Source organism: Podarcis pityusensis (assembly GCF_964106645.2).
Source record: "Podarcis pityusensis genome assembly, chromosome: 1".
Taxonomy (NCBI): Eukaryota; Metazoa; Chordata; class Lepidosauria; order Squamata; family Lacertidae; genus Podarcis; species Podarcis pityusensis.
This window is the reverse complement of record NC_138028.1, coordinates 59,548,883-59,570,498: the sequence shown is the minus strand read 5'-3', so window position 1 is coordinate 59,570,498 and position 21,616 is coordinate 59,548,883.

The following is a 21,616-nucleotide window of genomic DNA, read 5'->3' as shown; positions in this document are numbered from 1 at the left end:
GGAGCTGGGACCAAGCAACGGGAGCTCATCTCGTTGTGGGGATTCAAACCACCGACCTTCCAATTGGCAAGCCCTAGGCTCAGTGGTTTAGACCACAGCACCACCTGTGTCCATAACTTTGTATTAGTGCTATACTAATGGCACGGGTGGCACTGTGGTCTAAACCACAGAGTCTAGGGCTGGCCGATCAGTCATGCTGGCCACATGCTGGCCCGGAAGCTGTCTGCAGACAAACACCGGCTCCCTTGGCCTATAGAGCGGGATGAGTGTGGCAACCCCAGAGTCGTCTGCGACTGGACCTAACGGTCAGGGGTACCTTTAATGACAGTTCCTTCCTTCCTTCCTTCCTTCCTTCCTTCCTTCCTTCCTTCCTTGTCATTTGGTTATAGGTTCTGCAACACTTCATGGAAGGGCAGGAGAGAAGCCTTAAAAGCAGGTTCAAGGGAGACTTCTACCCTTCTAAGAAAAACCCCACGCCACCCTCCCACTATATATAAGGGTCGGGTGACTTCTGTTTCAGTGTATCTGAAGAAGTGTGCAGGCACACAAAAGCTTATACCAAGAACAAACTTAGTTGGTCTCTAAGGTGCTACAGGACTATTTATTTATTTAGTATCTATTTTGACTGCGTCAGACCAACAAGGCTACCTACCTGAATTCAGTCTTTCTCTCCACCATATATCAAAGAGTGAATGGTCATGCTCATGTGCTCTAACCGTTCTTATAGCTTGCTTGACAAGTTACTTCTATGTTCTCATTTGCTGAGTGGCATGGGGTAAGAGGTGGCGGCTGGGACAGTTGCTGCAGTGAATGAGTTTAGGGAAGGGTGGTGGTGGTGGTGGGGGAGAGATATCTGGCAGGCAATCCTATCGATGACCCAGTTTGAAGAAAGGAAGGATTGGGTGGTCCACTTTTTGGGTGGTCCACCTTCCCCCTGCCCTGGCAGCTGTCTGTACCATTCCCCTGCCCACCGTTGCTGCTGCTCCATGAGGTTCTTTTCTCTCTCGTGCACAAGAATATACATGCACATCAATGTTGGAGCACACAGTAATGATTAATTTTTTTTAAAAAAATGGTGAAATTGGCAATGCCCCCGCCATAGTCATCTTGTCAGTTTCACTAAAGGGGGAGCAGAGCTGTGAGGTGGTTCAGGCAGGTGCAGGCAATCTAAAAAGACCAAATTATCCTATTAATAAAGATTCCTCATGGACGATTTCTGTGTATAGTGCATGAGAGGAATATTTTTGGCTGCCATTGAAATCAGCAGGCTTAAGATTGCTGGAATGTGTGTTGAATTGTGGCAGCCGAGTTTGGGAGCAAAATGAATCTGTAGTTAACAAGATTCAAAACATCCATTTCTACAAATTTCAGAATAAATCCTAACAGAAACATTTTGCTTCATTTCTATTTTTTTTTAATTTTTTTTTAATATGTCTGCATTTTAGCATTGACTTTTACTTTCATATCCATTCATTCATTATCACTTGGATAAAGCTTAGCTTGAAGGAATATATCGGCCAATAAGAAAGCTATCCCCAAACCCTCTGAGATATGCTGGCAGTGATCAATTTATAATGCTTAATTATAGCTGGAATTTCAAGGTGCTCTACTCACCACAATATGATCCTAATCTCCTTCATATCCTGTGATGCTGGTTTCACTTTTCTTTGAAACAATTGCAAGGTCACATTTAGTATCATGACAAACTTTAGGTAAAATTCTTCAGTTTCAGGAGTAAAAGCTTACTTTAAAACCTGGGCAATTTTGGCCATAGTTTCACCTAAACTTTGGTAAAAATGTGTCAACTGATAAAAGAATTTTCAGCTGATTAAGCGTTGCCTCTTAAAATCAATCAATTATTCTGTTAATATAGTTTACCCTTTTGAGGTTTGCAAATTAATATAAACATTATTAACAAGTTATTATTAGAATAAAAGTAAATTTTATTATGTGCACTAATGATTAGAAGTTGCCTTAAATGACTGACTAATGGCCAAACCAGATGTGTGTGTTTGGTTATTTTACATCAGGTGTAGGAAACCTTTAGCTCTCCTGATGTTGCTGAACTACATCTCCCATCATCCTATGATTTCTTGTTTATAAGGTGAGGTGGAGGGTTTTGCTGTTACCACCAACTGGAGAACATGGTTGGTTATGAAGGCAAAACTGGCACTTCCCCTCTAGTCCAGTTCCAATCCCAGAAGTGAGGCAACTGAGGGAAAATGCCTTCAAGCAGTGAAATGCAGAAAGGGAAGGTGGGTGCAAGTTTGCTCACCTCCTTTCTGAATTCCATTTAGTGATAATTATCAGATATTCTGATTTATCACCTCATATTGCAGTGCATTGGAAAGCCAAAGGAAGACACACACATATAAAGAGAAAGGTCTGTCAATGAATTGATTGGGTCAAATTGATTAATTAATTGAGCCAAGTTGTACTCAAAGGATGTTAGACTAAGAAGCTGACAATGTCAATTTGATCTTAGGCTGCTGTGCAGTGTCAGATGTGTGGCTCAAACAGATTTCATTTCCATTCCTCCTTAACCCCCAAATATTAGGGTAGGTCCATGTGAATTTGTATGTGCAAATGGCCAATTTTTTTGTTGGGAATTCTATCCCTCCCGTGCTGCAGATGTGTGGGATTGTTACATGCCACATGTCTGTTTACATTCCAGCACTGATTGTTGGAGTCTTGTGAGCGGAAAGGGAGATACGCCGTTTCCGCTCTGTATAGCTATTGCTTTTGCAGTTCTCTCTCTGAGGAAGAAAGACAGAGAGAGAAGCCATGTTTTTCTTTGTTCTGTTATGTTTGATTTAATTCGCAATAAATTAGGCTTAGATGTTACACCTCAAGGCTAAGCGTCTGTTTGGACTCTGCTCGCCGTGTGCTCATGTCCTTGGCTATGGGTCACATCAGTGGTGACGGGAGACTGGAGGGATGAATCCCGAGCTGTGTTGGTGGGGAGGCACCGGCCTCGGCATTATCACCCAACATTTTCAAATGATGGTGAACCCAAGCCCACGTTTTGTGTGGTTACAATAAGAAATCTCCAGTTTGTGTTCACAAAGCCTAATGGCGGAACCTGGTGTCTGTGAGGATATTTCAGTTTTAGGATGTAATCTAATAAGCTTACAACCCCTCAATTTATTTTTGCCAATTTTGTTTCTGTGTATTCATTTTGGATCACAGAAAACAGCAATAGTAGCTGCAGTAATAATCATGGACAGGAAAGCTTTGATAATTTGTTTTGATGAAATGCACGCAAAACAGATTTTCCACAATACATAACATAATATGTATATCCTTTTTGTTGCTCCGCTGGTATTGTTGTTCATGTGCTGCAAGTAAATAAAATACCACACTTTCCCCTCAAATGAAATAAGTTGGAAATGTGTATTTAATACAGTGCCAACGACTGACAAGATCCCGCCAAACTGATGTCCCATTGGTTTCAAAAGGGAAAATTAAGTGTCTGTTCAACTCTCGCCCATTGAAATAGCTTGATGTATCAGACACAACATACAGTGGTACCTCGGGTTACATACGCTTCAGGGTACAGACTCCACTAACCCAGAAATCCTGAACTTTGCTTCAGGATGAGAACAGAAATCATGCTCTGGCAGCCCGGCAGCAGCACCTCCGGAACAAATTAAGTACTTAACCCGAGGTACCACTGTATATCAGTGGTAAAGTTTTTATTTCATTTTGCAAATCATATTCTGCTTTGAAAAAAACAGAAGCCTACACAACCTTTCCTACAAATTACTTGTGTTACAGATCATTCATTAGTGCATTTCCATTAGGGCTCTGATTCACAGATGCATTTACAGGCTTTGTCAGCCGTCTGCATTGCTTGGTATTTAATATCATAGGCTGAAAGCCTGAAACCTCTTATTTTCTGCTGCTGTGCTGAAATCTGAGGCCATAATTTTTAAGTAGGAAGGTGTTTTTTTTAAGGGATATAAAAAAATCACACTTGTTGAACTTCAATTTGTTTTGTATTTCTCCCTGTTCCTAGATAGTTTTGCTCAGCTTTTTAAAACAACATCACAACTAGAAAAGATGTGTGATGAAGTAAATCTATATTTATGTGTATAAGGCATTTCACAGGTCTTTTATCTTTGCAAACCTTCTGTCTAGTGAATGGCTAAGCCCTAAAGAAGCAACTTAAACGGCATAAGCAGAGGGATAGAATAACAGCCAAAAGAAAGATATATTATTACTCAATGTGGTATTGGTTGGGCCCCATCTGGAGGGCTATGGTTCAATCCCAATGGAAGATATGCTAAAAGATCTTTGAAATCCTTAGGGACAGGTGTTCAGAGTACAATTGCAGTCTCCACCCCTCTACTTGCCCTTTGGAAAGATTATACAGAAGAGCTCAGTTATATGTACATATTTTTTATTTTCGTTCTTCACACACACAAAAACATTTTTGTCAGTACTCTGAAATACTCGGGGTGGGTGGCTGGGTGGGTTCCTGTTGTCAAAGGGTGGGATCCTTAAATGGTGCCACTGCACTGATGCTACCCACCAAAGCAGTTGATCCACCACTCTGTTTGCCCCATCTCTCTGCAATTAGCAACAAGTGGCGGAACTGATGTGATTGGCTGGACCATTAGCAAATGCTCCGTGCCAGGTATGGAGCAACCTGGAGCTTTAGGCATTTGGCCATTCAATATGGTGACCTTTGCCATTGGTCACAGTGGTGTCAGGTGCTGCTGCATGGCCTGTGGGTCATACGGTATCTTGACCCCAGTTATATGTGGGGATTTCTAAGGCTGATGGGGCCCAGGAGGGAGCCACAGCAGGTCACAATGGATCATGTCCTAAATTTTGAGTGACATTTTTTTGTTTACTGTTTGTTTAAAAATTTGTTTACTGTTGAATGGCTCACACACTGCTCACAAGTCTCTGGGCTGATCTTGCCCTTTAAATTGTCCAAAGGTGTTCCTGGATTTCATGATTTAGTGCTGAGAAACTTGGTGCTAGGCACAGCACTCAGTATCTGGAGAAGCTCAGCTTTCATTTTTTAAAGTGTACAAATTTCCATCCCTCTGTGTGTCTGTGTGTGTATGTGTGTGTGAGAGAGGAGAATTTCAAGTGATAAGTTGGCAATTGCAAACCAAGTACCATATTTTTTGCTCTATATGACACACTTTTTCCCTCCTAAAAAGTAAGGGGAAATGTGTGTGCATCTTATGATGGGCTGCCCTTCTCCCTCCTTGGGGAAAAGCCCCCAAGAGCCGCATACACGCTCCACGCGGCTCGTGAAAGGGAGCGCTGAGCAGAGCCTGGGATGCATACAGGCTCTGCTCAGTGTTCCCTTTAAAGAATATTTTTTTTCTTGCATTCCCCCTCTAAAAACTAGGTGCATCTTATGATCAGGTGCATCTTATGGAGCGAAAAATACAGTATATTACATTTCTCCTTACAATGCTACATTCTGCCTATAAGAAGAACATATCCTCCAATGCACGTGACTTCAGCTTTTCTTGCTGCAGAATTTATGTATATTTTGCAGAAAAATTGGCAAGTTAGACTTCACACATTTGGGGAGCTGTGTGGGGTATATAAAGATTCTCCAAACCTTTACAGTTTGATGGCATTGGAAGTATAATCCCCTTCTACTTCCTTCACAGGCTCAAGTGCTGAGTAATCAAATATAGAGAAATCAAGCAATAATCACACAAATATGAAAAGCCCTAAGAAACTGGGGGGGGGGGGGGGAGAGCCGCAGTCTGCTTTGGGATTTGATAATTTCCTTTAATACAGAAGTGAATACATACTTGATTTCTTTCATATGTTTCTATAGCATTAATTTAACACTTTAAGTCTGAAAAAGCTTATTATTCTGGTTTTAGAATAGCAAATCCTTGGATGTGCCCTCCTTCCCTCAGCTCCCCGTTGTCATGAGATTTCCATCCTAATTGTCCAGAGCCAGGTGGTCTTTGCTTAGAAGATGTGATGTTCATAGAGTCTTATCCAAATGGAACTTGCAAGGGCTGTGAGGTTCCTCTCTTGTTAAAGTAGGCGAGGAAATGCTTTTAATTTTGAATGAAGAAACCATTTGTGGGTCTTTGCCCGCCTCCCCTCCTCCCATCCTAGAGCCTCCTCAGAAAAATGCAGAGCATGCCATACATGTGAAGCTCATGAAAGATATGGATGACTGTATAATCACTTCAGCCCCTGGGCGGATGGTTTGAGAGTTGCTTCCAGGGTCACGTACATTGTCTTGAAAGGCTTATAGGCCTGCCTCTCCCATTATTCATTCTCTAATCATGGCATTATTCTCAGGGAGAGATTTCTTGTTTGATGAATTCGTGCAGTATGTTTTCATCTGGAGTAAGTTTTAATGCAAATTCCTCTCTAGCCTGTGGGTCCTTCAAAATGGGGAGTTCCTACGATTGTAGGGATTTCAAACCCGCCTCCCCCCCCCCTTTCAAGAAAATTCAATGACTTGAAATGTGGGAAGAAAGGGGCCTAACTTCACATTGTTCATAGCCAAGGAACAGATAATCTGTTCCACAGAAAACTTCAGCCCGTTATTCAATTCAAAGAACCACACACACACACCCATCTAATTAAGAATACTCCTTTTGGGAAAATAATCAGACTTTGGATTTCTGTAGATCACTAGATGATCTCACAGCACACTTAAACCACATTCATTAAGGAAGTTCCAAAACACCCCCAGAAAGGAGAGAAGGTTTTAGAAAGAACCAGTGCAGAGCCAGCTAGAACGGCAGAGTAGGCCTAGAAAGACTAGCTGAAATCCCTTCCCACCATTGAAAATCACTGGGTGACCATGGGCAGTCACACACACACCAGTGTGGTGTAGTGGTTAAGAGCGGTGGACTCGTAATCTGGGGAACCGGGTTCGTGTCCCCGCTCCTCCACATGCAGCTGCTGGGTGACCTTGGGCCAGTCACACTTCTTTGAAGTCTCTCAGCCCCACTCACCTCACAGAGTGTTTGTTGTGGGGGAGGAAGGGAAAGGAGAATGTTAGCCACTTTGAGACTCCTTCAGGTAGTGATAAAGTGGGATATCAAATCCAAACTCCTCCTCCTCCTCCATCTAACCTGGGTTTAGCCCAACAGGGATTCTGTGAGGACATCAGGGTTGGAGAAGCAAATACGTTGCCTTGAGCTCCTTGGAGGTAACTGTCTGGGATGTAAACCACCAGACTGTGCTTAAGGGCCTGGTACAGGTGTATGAAGCCTTACACAGCTTGTTGACAGCATACCTAAGAACATAAGAAAATCTCTGCAAAGGCCCACCTAGTCCAGCATTCTCACAGTTCTCACAGTGGTCAAGCAGATGCCCATAGGAAGCTCCTAAGCAGAACCTAAGTGCAGAAGCCTTCTCCTCACCTCCTCACCTCCTCACCAGCAACTGGTGTCCAAAGGCATATAGCCTCTGACAATGAAGGGGCAACAAAACTTAAGAGCACAAGGAAAGCCTGCTGGATTTGGCCAATGGCCCATCAAGTCCAGCATTCTATTCTCACAGTGGCCAGCCTGTGGGAAACCCACAAGCAGGATTTGAGCACCAGAGCATTATCTGCTCCCGTGGTTTCCAGCAACTGGTATTCAGAAGCATTGCTGCCTCCAGCTGTGGAGGCAGAACACAGCCACCATGACTAGTAGCTACTGACTGCCATTGACATAGTATTGTCTCACCTATTATACACCCAATCAGTCAGTGCACTTTGAAAGAGAGGGTTTCCTGCAGATACTATCACATCAGGAGCTCTGCTCTTTGGACATAGGAAACAACTTTTTAGTTTGGTGACACCAACCCTTTGAAACTCCCTTCAATTACATATCAGAAAGATCCTTTCAGCACTTTTTTCAACTGCATTTTTATATTTTGTTGTTGTTATTATTAATGTGAAATAGCTTTATTGAAGTGAAAAAAAGTATGGACTCGATAAACTGCATAGAGATTTGGGCTTGAGAATCCATGCGAGAGCCAGGCATAGTGCTGGACCTGAAATGTAGAAGTTATATTCAGGCTTCCTCAAGACGGTCCATTGCCCTACACCCTCTTAAGATAACAAGTGTATAAAAGCAATCAAGCCTTATTATTGCTATAATACTTGTTAATATACAACGTGTACATTACAGCACATGTTGCACATTAACAAGTATTATAGCAATAATAACACAGGAACTTTATCATAGTCAGTAGTTCTCACAAAAATCCCCTCTGAGGGCTTATCCAGGCATGGTCCGTGATTGATAGCTCCATGCCTGAGTGCCCACCCCCTTTTTTGCTCCACAGCTTTCCCTGTGAAAACCCGCTCTTTAAAATTCAATCGGAGGAAACATAAATCCATGGAAAACCCAAATGGATGTTTTCTCCGATTCAGCTTTAAAGAGCGGGTTTTCACAAGGAAAGCTCAGGGCAAAAAACAACAGTGCTCAAACACTGAGCATTAAACCACAGACCTCTGCTTGGAAAGAGCAGGGCACAAGGTGCAGCCCTCAATGTTACCTCCCTTGCTCCCAACAGATGCTGCCCCGATTTGGGGATGGGGCAAGGGCTGCAGAAGGAAGGGGGAATAAATAGAAAAATGCCTCTCAGTGTCCCTTCATGGAAGCCTCCACAGGATCAAAGAGCTTCTATGAATGTTTGCAATTGGGGGGGTGGACCCAATGGCTAACATGTTTTGATTTGAAAGACAGTTAAATTGATCTTTTAACCTAGTCCTTGACAATACCTGATGGGAGCTTATTTTCATATGTTTTATTACAAATATTGTGTGTATTCTATTTTCGCTCTCTGATTATTGGGGGGGGGGTACTGGGTTTTTAATTTGCTTATGAATTTTGTGTTTTTATATTGTAATTTTATCATGTGAACCTCCCTGAGACCTGTGGGTATAGGGTGGTTAATAATAATAATAATAATAATAATAATAATAATAAAACAGACCCTGAGATGTGGTGTGGACCCCAGCTTTCCTTCCATTTTCATGGAATGGGGCTTTCCTTCTCTTCCCCTTCATCCTTTTATGTTCCCTCCAAATTTACTCATGGAGTCAGAAGGTCTTTGTGAATGGGGCTGGATATGGGACAGGACTGCAGACAGAGGGGCAGGTTGTCCAAAACCACACCAAGCTTTTCATATTAGGAAACTACTGGCCACAATTGCTCTGCTGATGGAGGCAATGTGCTTCTGAATACCAGTTGCAGGACAGGAGTGTTATTGTGCTCAGGTCCTGTTTCCAATGGACGTCTGGTTGTCCATGGTGAGAACAGGACGCGAGACTAGATGGGCCACTGTCCTGATCCAGCAGAGTTGTTCTTATGGTGTCTTATGGTGAGTCAGATCATCTAGTTCAGAGCTTGTTCTGCACCTAGAAAGCATGGGTCTGAGCAGTTTCCTGCTCGACTCACACTTCCTTGGCACAGGTCTGAGTGATTTTTCTCCTGCCCCATTCCTTTCCCAGAGAAAACCTGCTCCTTAAGTGCTAAACAAAGCAAATGGCAATCTGGAGAAAACCGGAATTGCTGTTTGCTCCAATTGAGCACTAAAGAGCACTTTCCTCCTGAGGGAAAGCAGCGAGACATGTGGAAGTGTGGATGAGCCCTCAGTATTGTCTGCACTGAGTGACAGTGGCTCTCTAGGATCCTTCCCAGCCCTATCTGAGGATGTCAGGGTTTGAACCTGGGATCTTCTGTACGCAAAGCATACACACCATCAGATTCAACTGTAGTTACACCCCTAATAGTCTCATCTTGTAGTCAGTGAAGTGAGGCCATCACGCAATGGTTTACCCAATACCACTCATGTTTATGGGTGATAAGGAATGTCCACCAATATCTCTCTGGTATAGGCTTAGTACTATGAGAGCTCCCGTTCCCCAAGCCTGACTGAAGTAATAGGGTGGGGGAAGAATCATTGGGTCACTCCCAGAGTGAAGTGAGCCCGGCTGAAGTTGTGTGTGTGCATCAGCTGGTCTTAGGGCAGATCTTCATGCCAGACTTCTGCCAGGTCTTTGTGGCTCTCTTTCTGGAAGAGGCATTGTAGGTGTTATTTGGTTCTCTGGGGCTGAGTATAAATCTTGCCTCCCCCAGTTAGCCTGACTGAGCTTGATTGAGAGGGAGCCAGGTTAAATAGGTTGATCTCATGGTGGTGATTTGATTTGGGGGAAAGAAAAAAAGGAAGCACCTTTATGGTGAACGAGGGATTCCTAATATTTTATGCTAAAGTAAGGTTACCAAAGGATTAAGGTAGTGTAATGACAGAATATTATGAAATATGGAAAGGATTTGCTGCGATAATTAATAACTAGGATACAAAAAAAGGGAGGAGGAGGAGGTCAAAGAAAGAAGGTAATGAAAGTTGAGGATTCGAGAATGATGGATTTGTTTTTATCTGTTTGTGGTGTATTTTTGTTTTTTTTTTGAATCTACATTGTTTGATGTGGTTTGTTTTTTCTTTGTTTTCTCTTTTTTCTTTTTCTGCTGTGTTCTTTTCTGTAATTCTAAAAATTTTTCAATAAATATCATTCAAAGGAGGGACGCGGGTGGCACTGTGGGTTAAACCACAGAGCCTAAGACTTGCCGATCATAAGGTCTGCGGTTCGAATCCCCACGACAGGGTGAGCTCCCGTTGCTCGGTCCCTGCTCCTGCCAACCTAGCAGTTCGAAAGCACGTCAAAGTGCAAGTAGATAAATAGGTACCGCTCCGGCGGGAAGGTAAACGGTGTTTCCATGCGCTGCTCTGGTTCACCAGAAGCAGCTTAGTCATGCTGGACACATGACCCAGAAGCTGTACGCTGGCTCCCTTGGCCAATAAAGAGAGATGAGCGCCGCAACCCGAGTCGGTCACGACTTGACCTAATGGTCAGGGGTCCCTTTACCTTTACCTAAGGTTACCAGATTTTTCCCCAATAAATCCAGGGACACTTTTCAACTTCAATGGATTTTGTATGGGGACTGATTTGTAAATCCAGGGACTGTCCCCAGGAAACAGGAATGTCTGGTAACTTTATGCTAAAGGTATGTGTGGCTCAGGGATGGGGAATTGGACCTCCTCTGGGACTCACCCAGAGCATGTACCTAAGGTGTTGTGGCTTGAGGAAATTGCGTGTCAGAAGGGTTTCCCTCAGCCAAGAGGTGGCAGGCCAGGACCATATCCTGCTTGAGCTCAGTACAGGGTTAAGCTTACCTTTAAGACACAGGTAAGGAGACAGTAGCAAGGCTACTCCTGTGTTCACAGTAGCCTGCACATAAATGTATTGATTTGCAGTTTCTATCCTGCATCTTTGACATAGATTAATGTTGCCAGAGTGGCAAATAGAGTAGTAAGCAACAAGAGTTCAAATCATGCACCCATTAAAACAGTATACTAAAACAGTGAAAACCAATGCATATAGATGGTCATCAAACAGTTCTTAAAAGTCTGGGGAAACAGCACTGTTTTTGCCTGTCACCTAAATGATAGTAATGATGCCTCTAGGCAGGCCTCCCGGGGGACGGGCATTCCAAAATGGAGGAGCCATCACAGAAAAGGCTCTTAAGTTGTGGACCTTAGTTTACCCATCACACATATCTAGCCTCTTCTTTCTTCGTACATAATACAAATAACAACTTCAGCATAAGTGGGTTGGGGATTGTGGACTTATTGCACTTTGCCCCTCATGTATCCTTTTTGCTCAGTTACCTCACTATTTGTGGCCTCAAATCCCTGCACGTGTGCTATACACAGGGAGAAAGAACATAGAAAAAAGACAATTTCAGACTTGTTTTATTCTTGGTAGATCACCTCATTTCATAGAATAGAATCATAGAATCATAGAATCATAGAGTTGGAAGAGACCACAAGGGCCATCGAGTCCAACCCCCTGCCAAGCAGGAAACACCATCAGAGCACTCCTGACATATGGTTGTCAAGCCTCTGCTTAAAGACCTCCAAAGAAGGAGACTCCACCACACTCCTTGGCAGCAAATTCCACTGTCGAACAGCTCTTACTGTCAGGAAGTTCTTCCTAATGTTTAGGTGGAATCTTCTTTCTTGTAGTTTGGATCCATTGCTCCGTGTCCGCTTCTCTGGAGCAGCAGAAAACAACCTTTCTCCCTCCTCTATGTGACATCCTTTTATATATTTGAACATGGCTATCATATCACCCCTTAACCTCCTCTTCTCCAGGCTAAACATGCCCAGCTCCCTTAGCCGTTCCTCATAAGGCATCGTTTCCAGGCCTTTGACCATTTTGGTTGCCCTCCTCTGGACACGTTCCAGTTTGTCAGTGTCCTTCTTGAACTGTGGTGCCCAGAACTGGACACAGTACTCCAGGTGAGGTCTGACCAGAGCAGAATACAGTGGCACTATTACTTCCCTTGATCTAGATGCTATACTCCTATTGATGAGGCCCAGAATTGCATTGGCTTTTTTAGCTGCCGCATCACACTGTTGGCTCATGTCAAGTTTGTGGTCAACCAAGACTCCTAGATCCTTTTCACATGTACTGCTCTCAAGCCAGGTGTCACCCATCTTGTATTTGTGCCTCTCATTTTTTTTGCCCAAGTGCAATACTTTACATTTCTCCCTATTAAAATTCATCTTGTTTGTTTTGGCCCAGTTCTCTAATCTGTCAAGGTCGTTTTGAAGTGTGATCCTGTCCTCTGGGGTGTTAGCCACCCCTCCCAGTTTGGTGTCATCTGCAAATTTGATCAGGATGCCCTTGAGTCCATCATCCAAGTCGTTGATAAAGATGTTGAATAAGACCGGGCCCAAGACAGAAGCCTGTGGCACCCCACTAGTCACTCTTCTCCAGGATGAAGAGGAACCTTGATGAGCACCCTTTGGGTTCGGTCAGTCAGCCAGTTACAAATCCACTGAGTGGTAGCATAGTCAAGACCGCATTTTACCAGCTTCTTTACAAGAATATTTGTTTAATGGCATGTCAGTTATGTGTACAATTTCCAGATATAAGCCATCTTTGATTTAATAGTCATATGAGTCAAGAAAATTCTTCCTGTCCGATTTATTTTGAAGTTGGATTCACACAGTCATATGTTAGGTCATTAGGAAGGTGACTTTTTTGCTGTGCATTTGTTCCTATTGCTGTGGATAGTCCAACATTCTGAGGACTTCTTGTGAGCTGGACATAGGTTGAACCATTCTGGAAAAGAGATTGACATGCATCATCCCTGGGACAAGTCACAACACCCTAGGTCCATTCATCAGGGCATATCCTGCTAAATGCAATTCAAAATAGAAGTCAAAAGAAGATCTACAAAACACCTGGACATCATACCTCAAGTTGAGCAGATATACAGCATCTGACATATCTCAGGGTAAGCTTTGCAGCATCTTGACTAGACTATATTTGTGCTCTGGACCCTCATAAACAGGCTACACCATCTTGGTTTTAACCTCCATTACAAACTCTGGAAACACAGGAGAATGAACTCCAGGCTTCTTCACAACACCATATTACAGGCTTCTGTAATTATGCTTTTAATATTTTAGGGTATGTGAAAAGCAGAGTGTACAATTTGCACCCCATTTCAGGAACAAAGAAGAGCCTGACCCCACACAATATTTAGTCAGCCCACTTTAAAGTCAGAAACTAATCATGTATATAAGTGATTGTTCTTTTATGAACCACCCATAGCAGATACTGAAGAACCTTGCTCTGAAATCTTGGCCATTAAATGTATATCTACTGTTATAAAAAATGATTTTCCATAAACTTTTGCCATGCTTTTCTTTGAAGTTACGGAACTTGGTCCCAGTAAACTGTTTATCGCACAGATAAGAAATCAACTCAAGGATATGCAGGGTGGCATTGTAAAATGCTTCAAAGGACTTGATTCTTGCAAGTACATTGCTTCTACAGTTACTAAAGTGGGATTCTGGGAATGGGCAGGCAATAGAAAAATAAGGTCTTTAGGATATAGAAAGTGTAAGTGTGTATTTATTTTTATTTTACAAATGGTTTGATTAAAAATGGTATTTGGAGATAGATGTCATTGGACAGAATTTAGTTTATTTCTCCAATGTTCTACATCTTTAAGGTTCAAGAATGATCATGTGAAAGGAATGAAAATTCTCTGCTTAGTCCAAAGGCTGTCCTACAACTGCTAACAGAAAACAGAAATTAACAGACTGTGTGTGTGTGCAAATAAAATGTTGCCATTGTCAAACAACTAGCAAACAGTATGCAACTTTCCCTTTTTGCCATTTCAATCTGGCCATATAGCATACATGTATTCATTTATAGAAACATAAAGTGTTAACATGTAGGTCTGCTCTTGTAGGGTTTCCTGCCCCCTTATCCAATATGGTTCTTGAACCATGAGTAATACTATAGGTGAAGAACAATATTAGGTGGGTTTTAATTCACATAGGAGCTGGGGAAAGGTTACAGGTATGGGTATTGTGCGTAAGCATTCCCAGAATTAATTGTGCCTGACAGCTCAAGAATTATGGCCCGTTTTCAGTGCCCAGAGTGAAGTTTGGAGTCAATGTTTGCTCTAGACAAAGTGGAGCACATTTTGGTCAAACACTGAAATCTTCCCCATTGTTTTTTCACATTGCTGAAATGGGAAATAGAAATTATAGAAGGTTTAGCAAAGTTAAGCCATGCAAAAGGACAGAACGCATGCTATTAAGAGCATCAGCCATACTCACCAGAAGGAGTTCTTGTTTCAGTGCCTGGAAAACCTACATGCTTTTTTCCATCCTAGTTGCTTCTATGAACAGAGATTCTCCTGCTAAAGGAAAGTTGCTTAGAGAAGAGACTGGCAGCCTTTCCCGACTTGGTGCCCTCCAGGTATTTGGGACTACAATTCTCATCATCCTGACCATTGGCCGTGCTGTCTAAGGTTGGTGGGAGACGGGAGTCCAGCAACATCTGGAGGAAACCAGGTTGGGGAAAACTGCCCTGGTTCAAGTCAGGACCACCCAGAGTGATCTGGGGCTGTCAATGGAGGAAGGAAGATATTAAAACATGCGGGTGGCAAGGAGATGGGCGAGGAGAGAAAAGGAGATGATGCAGACAAGACTCTTCCTTGCATCATCTCCTTCTTCCCCTCTCTTTACCGCCTGACCCTAGGGCTGTGCAAGTCCCCCAATTCAGTTGGGGGTCCAGAGTGATCCAGCCTGAATGGGGGCCCAATTAGGATCTCCAAATTGGGGCCCAAACTAAACTTGCACATCCCCCATATAATCCAGACCTCCTTTTCCTCTTCAGAAGGAATGCAAGAGAATGACAAAAAGGAGATTAATGTTCCTGCTTTTCAAATTGCTAAGAGATATATAATATAAAACATAGCAACATCAAGTCATAGGATTGTAGAGCTGGAGGGGACCCAATGGGTAATCTAGTCCAACTCCACCCCAGAAACAATTTATTCAAGCAACAAGCAGAAATTGATTCCATAATTATTTTTTTACCCCTTGCATTTCTTAAAAATAAGAGGAGATAAGGTTTTCAGCTTTTTTTGCAGCTATTGTGCCACCACTGAAAAAGCAATGTTCCTGGACCGCCCTCCCTTCCCTATGAATGTTTCATTACAACGAGCAGAAAACCAGTGCCACTGATATGATCTTAAGGCTCAGGCAAGTTCATGTGGGCAATGGTCCTGGTTGACCTTGTCCTAGGTCACTTTGGACTTCACATCTACACTTTAAACTGTGGCTGGCAACAAATTGATGACTGATATATTTAATGTAGAATTGGTGTAAACCAGTGCTTTTTTCTAAATAAAATGTTTAGGGGTACTCTCATTTTCCTGCTCATATTGAAATACCGCCCCTTAATGAGGTCAAACTTAGATTCACAAAATATTTAGGGGTCTCCTCTGCAGAAAAAAAGCACAGGTGTAAATAGTCCCAATTTATTCAGGGACTCATTTCTTTTCTTCCATCCATTTTGAGATTTCGATTAACTAGCCAGTTGTGCAAACAAAGAATGCAAGTTATGATATTTATTTAACGGAGCCCAATTGATCATATGCAGAAGCCCAGAGTGCCCCACTCTCTTTTCATAGGTCTTATTATCAGGGTTGCAATTCCAGTACATTGTTGTGTTTGCATAAATCCTATTGATTTCAGTGGGACTTCTGTAGGCTTATGGTGAAGGATTTCAGTCTTGGATACCTTATTCTGTACTGGAGGGTAAGTACTGTATATGAGTTAATGGTAGCAGCAGGACGAAGGAATGAAGAGAGATTTACAACCACGAAAAGTGCCTCCCTCCTTTTTTCTTTCTTTTTCAGATGCAACACATGAATCACCAGGAATCTCTAGGAAAAATGTAAGACCTTGGAAGCATTATCCTTCGCTTCTTGGTATTTGGTTTTCATTAAAATTTTTTTTGGGTGGTGTCTCCCCGATCCTCTCTTAGATTAGAAATGCACAATATTCTCTTCTCTTGAGCTCACGGATACTCTTTATTGCAGTATTTCCTCTTAGTAACTTACTCCACATGTTGGATATCCTCTGTGTCAAGCTGCTCTGTCTAAACTCACTTTGTGTTCCCAATTTCCCTAATTTTAAAGTTACATCTGTTAATGCTTGCCCCTATATACTCATGTTTTTTCTGTTTTCCATCGAATCATGGAAATTACAGATGGAGAAATACCAATAAGTCACACTGATTCCATCTGGCCTTGAGACACTTTTCCCTTTCTTCACTTGTTTCTCACTCTTCTGCTCCCTCACTCTTATATGTGTGGCTAGTCTGCATTTAATCACAAGTCTTTGTTCCTTTGCCTTTGTCACCATTTTCTTTCCATTCTCAACAAGCCAGGAAATTGTTAAAACGGGGTCCAGAGATGACCACTCTGCTATATCTTCCATTTTGAAAATGGAAATCTGATTCAAGTTAAGGAATCATCACATTCACATTTTTTGGCTTTTAGAAATCTGCTTTACTGTCCCCCCTTTCATCTTTGCAGCAAATTGGTGACTCCTCCGTTAGCAGCCAGTACATGGAAGATAGGCCTGTTCTATGCTTTTTGCCACAATATCTAAACAGAACCTCCATGTTCAACTACAGTGTACCTCTGAGTATTGGACACTGTGGATAAACAACAGGGCACAGCTGTAACCGTATTTATTTATGTTGCACCATCAGCATGCATGGTGTTTTATGAAGTACAAGAGAACAGATCTCTGCCCTGTGGAGATCACAATTAAAATGTGATATGGGGGGGACAGAGGAATGGAGACCAGGTAAACTGAGCTGTTTCCAAAGCTGAAAGCAAACTGCTGGACTAAGGGATTATATTCACCCTGCACTAGCAAGATGGTCCCTGCTACCAACTTTTTAGAGGCAAAGGAAGTGATGTATTCTTTGTCACTAGGCATTAGGGAGAATTTTAATTCATTTCACATTTGAAGGCAAACCTATGTCACTTACCCTTTCCTAAACAATTCACGAACAGAAACACAAGCCATCCTTCAAGATTTGCACTTCTCTGAATTTTTCAGTGCCGTTCTCCAGCCAAGTAATTTGTACAAAAAGGAAGTACTAGGGTAAAATGTGTCTGTAAATGTATGGAAATAACATACAACAATGTGCTATATTATGAAAAATTGCTTTGCAAAACAGTATATATTAGGATAAATCCACACAAAAATGTTGTTGAATATTCACTGAGACTTTTAGGGGAGTAGGAAATCTGATGTGGAATTGTGCAAATCTGAATTTAAGATTGGAAAAATGTGGAATGGAGAGAACTCAAAACTGACTCCTTGTCACCTAAACCTTGTGGATTTACATGGTTCCATGGTCCCAGTCCTTGGGCTGTATCTATATACACAGTTACCTGGGAGTAAGCACAACTGAACTCAGTGGCTTGGATCCTGAGTAGCCCTCTTTGGTGAATGTGAGGAACGAGGACTCCTCTGATACACTGGAGCTTTCGTCTGTCAAAAAGGAGGGAAAACAGAGTTTTGCATTCACTCTGCAGACCCCAATGTCACTTAATACTGTTCTGGAGGCCTTCATAACTCTCCAGAGAAAATTTTCTCAGAAGGCTGGGCTGAAGGGGGTTCGCCTCCTCCCACTTCCACCAGTGAGAGTATCCCATGAGTAGACTTCTGCCCACAGGAACTTAGGCCCTGAGCCAATGTGATGCACTTCTGAGAACATGCAGAACAATGTGTAGTTCATCTATCAGCTTCTGTCTAGTGGTGATGCTGCCTCCCCCTTTACTGAGTCAATCCAAAATTTCAGCAAAAGGGGGTTATCTTATATTGAACTTTTGTGCTTTATATTCAGAGTAATATGTGGCTCAACTCTACATTACATCAGTGCTGAGAGCAGACGCAGCTTAGTATCCCTGTTGGCCGAGAATTTCCGGCTTCTCATCTCCCCCTCCCCACTGAATCAACTGAGTCAGCTTTCAAGTGGCTGCAGTGAAAATACATCACAACATTTCGTGCATTCCACTGCTACAGCTATCCTGTTTCTTGCTTCAAGTACAACAGACATCCAGGAATCAAGGGAAATTTGCCTTTCCTTTTCTTCACCCCTCCCCTTTCTCTGACAAGAAGCAGAGACTGCGGAACATTAACAAACGCACTTGGACAACACAATCAAATTAGGAACTCATTTCAGAATGGTTTCCACCTTTCTTTGTTTGCAAAGTATCTCTGGATGGGAAGAAATATTTGCAGGCCAAAGATGCCCAGAGAACTCAGATGTTGAAAGTGGATCCAGACTTCCATCATGCTTAGAGTACACCCATTCACATCAATGGATCTTGGTATTATGACCGCCTTATTTCCTATTGATGTCAACGAATGTTCTCTAAGGATGACCATGCTTGGAGTCAGCCACTGTGTGTTAATGATCCCGTTGTTTTTTATTCTTACTTTTTAAATGAAAACTTCAATGTGCAAGTTCTCTTACCACTTTGGTTCTGTGACGGTGAGCAGTTTAATTTATTGTTTCTAGGTTGCCATTTAGAGCAAAGCCCTCACAAGGAGACAGGCGTGAAAAGGATAAGGCACTCGTCCAATGAGGTACAGTAAAAGTCACAACGGTAGTTAAAACACGCATATGTGTTCCATTAGCTATCAAGAGCAATTAAAAACCTGTTGGAAGATGATTAAACTTTGGAATTTGCTCCCTCAAGAGGCAGTGGTGGCCGCTAACTTGGATGGCTTTTAAAAAAAGATCAGCAATGGCTTCTAACCCTGATGGCTGTGTCCTAACTCTGCTGTCACAAGTAGTATACCTCCGAATGCCGGTTGCTGGAAGCACCAGTATGGAAAATTGCTGTTGCATTCAGATTCTGCTTCCCACATGCATCTGGTTGGCCCATGTTTGAACAGGATGCTAGACTACTGTTTTAAAAGAAATAATGCTACGGAGAGATAAGGCCATGCTAAAATCTCCCCAAGTGAAATCAGTGGATTTCAGTGAAACTTAGGGTTGCATTCCACTAACTTACTCAGAGTAGACCCACTGAAATTAATGAACCTAAATTAGTCGTGACCATTAGTTTCAATGCATCTACCCCGAGTAAAAATTAGTGGAATGCAACCCTTAGATGTAAACTTTTTGACTGGATCGTTTCCAACATCTTTACTGCGTCCTGACTAAAATTGCCACATCGGACCCACCGACGTCCAGTAGGCTATCCCCGTAATCTATCCAGTAAATCTAGCTATAAAGAGCCCAGGAGGAAAGTGTCTGCATAAAGAAAACAAAAGCATGGCATATGAAAGTCATTAGCTTCTCAGAAGAAATGGACAAAGGCCTGGCAGCTGTGTGGGAGGAGAGGTGTAACTGTGGATTTCTAAGATGGATGAGGAAGAAAGTGAGCAGAGAAAGGGAAGGGAGGGCAAGAGGTCCAGCTGCAAGGATTGAGAATGTGGGTCTAGTTACTCAAGTATCCAGAAAGGGTGTGCGCATTTAACAAGTCAGAGAGAGGCATGTTGCCAGTGACTGCAGCATCCAGGTTTGTCAGGCAACCCGCAGGAGAAAAACAAAACACAAGGGCCATGCTGATGGTAGGGGAGACCTAGAGCTGGTTAGATAGGCAAACTGAAATGCAAAAGTTTAGGATTGCACAGGGATGTGAAATTAAACCCTATGTGTAAATTTATCTTGAAGAAACTCATTTTGGAAATAGTGAAACCATTGATTCCATAGATGTAGGACTGGGGGAGGAATCTGGTCCATTGGGGTTTAAAGGTGAGCATATGCCATATGCCCTTCCTGGAACAAGATGTGAACTGAAACATAGTCGTCCTTCAAAATTCATTGTTTCCCGAATTTTGCAGTGCAGTTATCATGCCAAGTATGTGTACATAACTGTAGTCCCTAGGCTAAAATGAGCATTAGAAATGCATTTATTGATAACGTACAAAAATGTGTTATAATAGGGAAATTTGCTTGCAAAAATGTGCATAGTATGAAAAAATGCATACATAAATGTGTTTTTAAGGACAAATTTGCACTGAAATGTAGGTGAATTATCATAGGGACTTAAATCACAAACCGATGTGAAGAAACAAGATTAAATTTGAGGAAATGAGAACCTGAGAGAAACCAAAACGGACAGGTTCCCCAATGTGCATTGTTCTCTTAAACTCTGCATTTCTTAATATAGCCACTATAGTAGTAAACATACAAAACAGTGACAGATGGATAAAGAGTTGAGATATTTAGAAGACGTTAAGTAAAGTGATATCACAGGACTTCATACAAATATTGTCTATTTGAGAATACTTTTTAATCCATCCTTCCTTGACAACAAGCCTATGGTGGGGTACAATCAGTGCTTTCCTTTTCCTAAAAAAATGTTTAGGGGTACTCTCATTATCCTACTCATGTTGAAATACTGCCCCTCAATGAGGCCAAACTTAGATTCACAAAATGTTTAGGGGTATGCGTATCCCTGCATCCCCCAGAAAAAAGCACTGGGTACAATAAAACAACAATAAAACAAAACCCGTAATAGAATCATAGAATTGTAGACCTGGAAGGGACCCCAGGGGTCAACTAGTCCAACCTCCTGCAATGCAGGAATCTCAACTCAACATTTGAGTCCCTTCTGAGCTTCTTGCTAGTGACATGAACAGTCAGCAAAGGGTGGGGGGAGAGGGGAGTGATGATATAGGCTGCCTTTCTTGCACAGATTTGGTGCTGAAGACATAAGGTGTCCATATGTGTACATGACAGGGACTGGCTGGGGAAGGGGCTCAGTAGGAGAAGTGTATAGACCAAATGGAATGGGAAGCAGGGAGAACTGCATTGCTACATTAATTTTTAGCTCTTTTATGAATGGAAATGGAGTCGCCAGAGTTCATTCTAGGTGTGTCCACAGCCATTGTAGTGTGCTTACATTGCTTTCCTTCCCCGCACCTGATAACCCGAAGTCATGCCAAAAGCCTTGCCTTTTCCACCTTGCGAAAGCTGCCTGGAGAAAGCCTAGGTAACAGCACCTGCTGCCATGACACCTGGCCAGCTTCAGCTGCTGCTTATCAGCCGTGTGCTTTTCTTTTTTATGAGCACCAAAGTTCAATGTTAAATAGAAAGAACAAACTTCACATTTCCACCCTGAGAAGCGTTTCCGGCTTTTCCAACTCTTTCTGACAGAAGGGTGCTAAAACTTGGCCGCACAGCACCAGCTCA